Below are 6,655 nucleotides of genomic sequence, written 5' to 3'. Positions count from 1 at the left end.
GTCCACAAACAATACGGCCTGATGGGTAATTAACCCCGCAAGGCTCGGCCACTCAGGTGTTAAACTGAAGTCTGAACAGAACCTTCCAGCACTTTGATTCTGGTCAGTGTGTCCAGATCTTATCATGGCTTCAAGGTCTTATTCATCCTGAAGGCCCTATCCTTGGGCTACAAGACAGGGAAGCTGGAAGTTTAAGGAAGGAAGAGAAACACAGCCGCACAGACGTGAAAATTCATAAAACACGTTCCCAATGGTTAGTCTTGAGCTCAAACCGCTTATCAAAGAAAGGATCTCAGGTATTTTTTTAAAAAAATACCTGGGCCAGATGAGTGAGGGCCGCGCCCCCCTTGGAGTGTGTGGGACTCAGTGAGGGGGATGTCCACGAAGTCTCTAACCTGAGGGGCTTACAGTGAAGAGGATTCCAGGCTCACCTTCCGTTGAGGGTTCGTTTCCTTAACCTTTCATTTTGAAATAATTTCAGACTCATTAAAAAGCTGCAGGAACACTACAAGAACTACTACGGACTCAGACATCAATTCCCAAATGTGACACCTCACACAAGAGGCCGTGGTGGCCCAGCGATTAAACATTTGGCTGCCAACTGAAAGATCGGTGGTTTGAACCCACTGAGCAGCTCCATGGCAGAAAGACCAGGTGATCCATTACCATGGAGACTGACAGTCTTGGAGACCCTGTGTGCAGTTCCACTCTGTCCTCTAGGGGCGCTGTGGGTCAGAATGGACTCCACGGCAGTGGGTGTGGTTTGGGCTTTGTTTCCGTGAAGATTGACAGCCTTGGAGACTCTGTGGGCAGTTCCACTCTGTCCATGGGTTTGCTATGAGTCAGAATCGACCCAATGTCGCCTAACAGCATTGCCTTCCTTAACTATCGTGGCACAATTATCAAATCACAAAACTAACGCAGAAACAACCCATTTTTTTAATCTATAGGCCTTTTTTAGAAGTCACCAAGTACACCCTCAGGCCTGCTGCAGCCCAGCATCCAATCTAGGGCCGCTTCTCACCGAGGTACCTCATCTCCTTCATCTCCTGGAACCTGGACCAGGTCCTCAGGTGGTTTTCTTCTATGACCTGGACACCTTCAAAGCACAATGACCAGTGCTTCCCTACAAAGCCCCTTTCTTTAGGTCTGCACGTGCATTTTGGCACCAACCCCCCAGAAGTGTGACAGTGTGTCCTCAGTCATATCAGAAGCCGTGATGTGCATTCACCCACTTCTGTGAAGGTCCCTTTGATCACTCCGTGACGGTGGTACCTGCAGGTCTTTCCATCATAAAGCTACCATTGATCCCACCGTAGTTAGTGGGTATTGCATGACAGACGCTTTGAAGCTAGTCAACCGCTCTTCGATTGCCCACTAACTGTAGGGTCGATGTATGACTCTTGCCTGCACTGGTCATCACCATGGATTCTTGCCCTGTGGTGGGCTTACGATTCTCCCATTCCGTGCACACGTCCTTGGTTTCCCACCGCGGGGTCACACCGACACATTCCCTCTCCCACCGCGGGGTTGTTCCCTCTCCTCCCGTGGGGTCATTCCTCTTCTCTTTCTTTTCCTCATTTACTCATTGGCTTATTTTTATTGGAATGGACTCCTGGGCTCTTGATCCACAGGTTCAAATCCATACCGATCATCATTTATTTTCTTACTCAGAATGTCCTGGGTTTGGAGATGCCCCTCCAAGAAGGTGGAGAAGCTCATTGACCTTTGCCCAGTCTGCAGCTGGACTTTGTACACAAGCAAATGTGGAGGCCTGGAAGGGGGTCAGTCCTGTGGGGTTAGCACAGGGCAAGGGTGCTAAGAATTTACCTGGTTACTCAGCCTGATGATTCATAGCTCAAGAAGATGCCGACTTGGAACAAAGCCAGCCACGGGCTCTATAGGTAAAGGCCTCAAAGACTAGTGGGGGCCTTCTCTTTAACCCTCACACCCCAGCAGTAACGAGGCACCCCCGCCCCGTGTCCCTGCTTGATTGGTGCCAAAGCGTCTATCATCAAGTTGAGCATTAGTTGAGCAGCAGGATTGACACCACTCCCCAGAGGTAGCAACACCACCTCTGCTTGGTGCAAGCTGAGGCCACATGGGGGTCACCAGTGAGATGGCCGCCCCCCAGGAGGGGAGGTGGGACCTAGTGAGGGCAGAACTCCCCGCCCAACAGCCAGGGGGCCCCTCCCCCTCAGGTGTCAGTGAGATACCTGGCCACAGCAAGAGGTGCCCCCCACACACCTCTGGAGAGGTATCCGAGGAAGCTAGCAGAAACAGAGGGTTTCAATAAACTCCGAAGGTCTCTGGTGGCACTGACAGTTTGTGCTTGACCAGTAACCAAATGCAAACAGTGGCACAAGATGGCTTGAAGCGCTTACTGGTGAAGATTAAAGACTACAGTCTGCAGTATGGATGGCACCTCAACATAAAGAAAACAAAAATGCTCACAACTGGACCAATAAGCAGCATCACGATAAATGGACTGAAGTTGTCAAAGATTCCATACTGCTTTGATCCACGATTGACACCCATGGAAGCAGCAGTCAGGACATCAGATGACATATTGCACTGGGCAGGAGCTCTGACAGCATAGTGCTAAGGCCCTTGACTGCTGACCAGAAGGCTGGCAGTTCAAACCCACCAGCCACACCTCGGAAGGACACCTGTGTCTGAAGATCAACTGGCTTGGGTGTCAACTGCATTCACACACTCTCACCGGGGAAGCTAGGCCAGTGTTTGAATAACCAGGGCCAGAACTCTTGGGCTCCATCTTAGGGGCCTTCCCACTACCACAACCATCATGGAAGGGCATGAGATAATTCTGAGACCAGAAATACGATCCTGTCTTGGGTGGTGTGAGGAAACGCTGGGCTAGCGAGGAAATAGCCCAATAAACTCAGAGTGCAGATGGGGGAGCCGGGGGAGGGAGGGGGCTGGGAGCAGACGGGGCTAGTTGCTTTGTTGCCCAAAGTGCTGCTGGGAGACCCCTGAGGCCCTCCTTCCCCCTTGGTTTGTGGCCCATTCTTAACGCTTCCCCTCCAGCAGAGCCGAGGCAGCTGCCTTGGTCACAGGTGGGAGTTCCTAGACCAAGGGCACTTGGCTGAGACCCAGCTTCAATCCACCTTCAGCGAGTAGAATCTGGTGGAAGATGCCACGGGTGGGCCAGGCCTGTTTTTCAGCAGTGAACAGGAGTCAGGGCCAAGCCCGCAGGGGAGGGTTTGGCTACCTGTAGAGTCTTGGCTGCAGCCAAGAACACCACACTATAGTCGGGGAAATGGAGTGGACAGAGACAAATCCATGCTGTCGGCAGTGGAAGTCTCCACAGGAAGTGCAGGAAGAACCAAATGCCCTTCTTGGATGCCCGTCACAGCCCAGTTGGCAGCTGACTGAGGTGCTGAGGCGTTGCCTTGGCCAGATCCCCAGATGGAGCCCGTGGGTCCACATGGAGCCACACAGGGACATCGAGGCCACGCACCGGTGGGCAGGGACACCACCGTCCGCCCAGCCAAGCTCTGCCCTCTGCCAACAGGAGGCAGAGTTTGCAAATGGCTTTGGGCAGAATTCTGCAGCAACAAGACCAGACCACAGCAGGATGGCAAGGACCAGCAGAAGCCAGAGCTCAGCATGTCCGTGGGAATGGGCCTTGGCTTATCCATAACACAAGCAACTTGGAGAAGCAATGAAAAGCTGAGGACAGCAAATCCTCTACGGATCCCGCCTACCTGGTGCGTTTCTGCGGGTCCAGGCACAGTCTGCCAGCCGCCAGCGTCCTGAAGTGGACCGGACACTTGAGGGCAGTGGACACACCCAGCTCCTCGTCACAGTCCATGGTGCCGTGAGTTACTTAATATGACTCTTCTAGCTGCGGTCTTCGTGGCGCCCACTGGGTGACTGGGTGGAACTGAGCAGATAGACGTACGGTGCCCGTGGCCCACCAAGAGGATTGGCGAGCATGCTAATGATGTAAATAAGGTGCATGGCCTCCTTGCGGGGGTGCCACCATGGAAATAAGGTGAAGGGGACCTTAACTGGGGACTGGTCAGTTTGGCCATCTGCTAGGCTTAGATGAGCCCTCCCAAAGGTGGAAGGAGGACCTCACTGTCAACATGAGAGAACCAGGAGTGGCGCGTGTCCTTGGACCCGAGATCCCTGTGCTGAGACGGCAGAGAGCAGAGGTGGCAGGCCTGAGAGGCTGGCACGAGACAGAGCTGTGGGTTTCCCAGCCCACGGAGTGAGAAAGCCAAGTACCTCTGGGCAGGAGGCTGGCTGGCAGTGGGTGCACCTGTCAGCAGAGCTAAAGGCTTTGTAACACTTGCCCGAGCAGGCCCGGGGCCAGACAGAGAAACCAAGGGCCAGAGGGGAGGCGGGCTCGAGCCAAGAGTTGTGTCCTGAGCCTTCCTGAACCTGACTCCTAGCCTGTCACTTCGCTGGTAAACCGCGTCACCGAGTGCGGGAAGGCGCTTCCGGGAGCAGACTGGGAGGAGGGGTGAGGGTGGGCAGCGGGCACACCTCACGCCTTTCCGCTTCTGCTCATTGTTCCTGAGCCAGAGGCCCCAGGGCCTAGTGTTCACATCACCCAAGTTGGCACCACACACCCCTGAAGGAACTTCAGGTCGCGTCACACATGGACCCCAGGCAGCAAACCGGACTCCCAGGGACTGTGGTCCTGTTACCGAGGAGAAGGGTCCTGGGCTCTTCACCTGCTGAGTCCTGTGACATCGCTGCCTGCTCTGTGGGTGCTGGTGCTGGCCTGGAGGAAGTGTGGGTCCAAGCAGGGATAAACCAGAACGCGGGGTCACGGCACACAGTGGGCACTCCCAGGGGCCCACGCTCCCACGGGACACACGGTGCGCTGTTTCCACCAGCCCTAGGGCCATGGCCTCTACTTCACCATCATGGCCAGTGAGGGTGGGGAGACCCTTAGCGACTGGCACAGTTGGCCCCACAATGGACTCACACACGCTGGTGATCATGGCAAGGGCGCGGGACCAGGGGACACAGGGTCTCCGAGAGTCAGTCGGCTCTGCAGCAGATGCCTGCCTATTGGTGAATCTTCCTGTCAATCCACTCAGCAGTCCATCTACTCATCAGTTATCTACTGATCGGTCCATCTACTGGTGACCTTCGGAAAACCAGCCCAGAGACGCGCATGTGAGCAGGGAGGGGGCTGAGGGACCGAGCGCTGCTCTCGGGTGGCGGCTGATGAAGGTGGGGGGTGGCAGAGGCAGCCGCCAGGGTGGGACGGGAGTTGACTGCAGCCGCCTGCCCAGCAGGCCTGAGCGGGCTTCCTCCTTCAGATGTCGCGGAGATAAATGCGGACGGGATGCGTCCACAGAGAGCAGACATGGAGCAGACAGGCGGCCGCAGAGCGTGCCTACTGATGGCGTCGCCGACGGCTCCCTCTGGGGGGACACAGACAGCGCGTGCAGGAGGCCTTGGGACATGTCCAGGAGAGGCCCGGCCAGCAGAGTGGGAGAGCCACGCGCAGCCTCCTGGACACTTGGGCTCTCGGGGAGCACATCATCTTTCCAAACTGAACTAACCACCGACACGCACTGCCAGGAGCCTGTGCTGGCTTCCTGCGGTTAGGCCTGCCGTCATGCGGACGCCTCACGGGTGCTGAGGTCACTGCAGCGGACAAACGGCTCATGTGCCAACCGAAAGGCTGGGAGTCCAAGTCCACCGAGAGGCACCTCGGGAAAACGGCCTGGCGGCCACCTTCTCAAAAACCAGGCCCTGCGAACCCTGGGGGCCACAGTCCTTCCCACACATGCAGGGGTGCCCAGGTGGGAGCCCACCCCACAGGAGCTGGGTGCTTGGGGTTTGCACTGAGTCGGCCAGAACTAAGTTCCAGAAGAGGTGAGGGGAACACTTACTAAGCAGAGATGCTAGAGGGCACACTCCTGCAGGAGCTGGGCTCCACTGAATGACGCCACAGGCCATTAGCAAGGGGGCTGATGGACAGCACAGGCCAAAGCACCCTCCCTTCCCCAGGAGGGAGCACAGGCCATGCCAATCTCTATGCAATCAGATGTCCTTAAAGTTTGGGGTGGGAACACGTGTGGGACCCTCTGACTATGCAGTGGTTAAAGCACTCAGCTCCAAACTGAAAGGTCAGTGGTTCAAACCCACCAGCCACTCCATGGGACAAGATGAGGCCGTCTGCTTCTGTGACCATGACAGCCTTGGAGACCCTGTGGGCAGTTCCACTCTGTCCCCTAGGGGCGCTGTGGGTCAGAATGGACTCCACGGCAGTTTGGGATGTGTTTAGGCTCACTGTGAATCAGCTCTGACTGCACTGGTCACAGGTTTGGGTTTTAATGGTAGTGGTGGTTCAGAGGTAGAATTCTCACCTTCCACGCAGAAGACCAGGGTTCGAGCCCCGGCAGTGCGTCTCGTGTGTGGCCACACCCACCTGTCAGTGGAGGCGTGTGTGTCATGATGCGGAACAGGCTTCCTCAGAGCTAGACTAAGACCAGGAAGAAAGGCCTAGTGACCGGCTTCCCACACAGCCAGTGAGAGCACCGTGGCCAACCAAAGGCTCACTCCTTGCACAGTGACTTCCCGGCCCTGTGGGTTCACAGCCAAGGCCGGGCGGCGGTGTCTGCTCGTCTGGTCTCACTGGGAGCACTACCCCACTCGATGGCAG

Source organism: Orycteropus afer, unplaced genomic scaffold (assembly GCF_000298275.1).
Source record: "Orycteropus afer afer isolate SDZICR_OR568_19922 unplaced genomic scaffold, OryAfe1.0 scaffold00574, whole genome shotgun sequence".
NCBI lineage: Eukaryota > Metazoa > Chordata > Mammalia > Tubulidentata > Orycteropodidae > Orycteropus > Orycteropus afer.
This window is presented reverse-complemented; position numbering follows the sequence as displayed.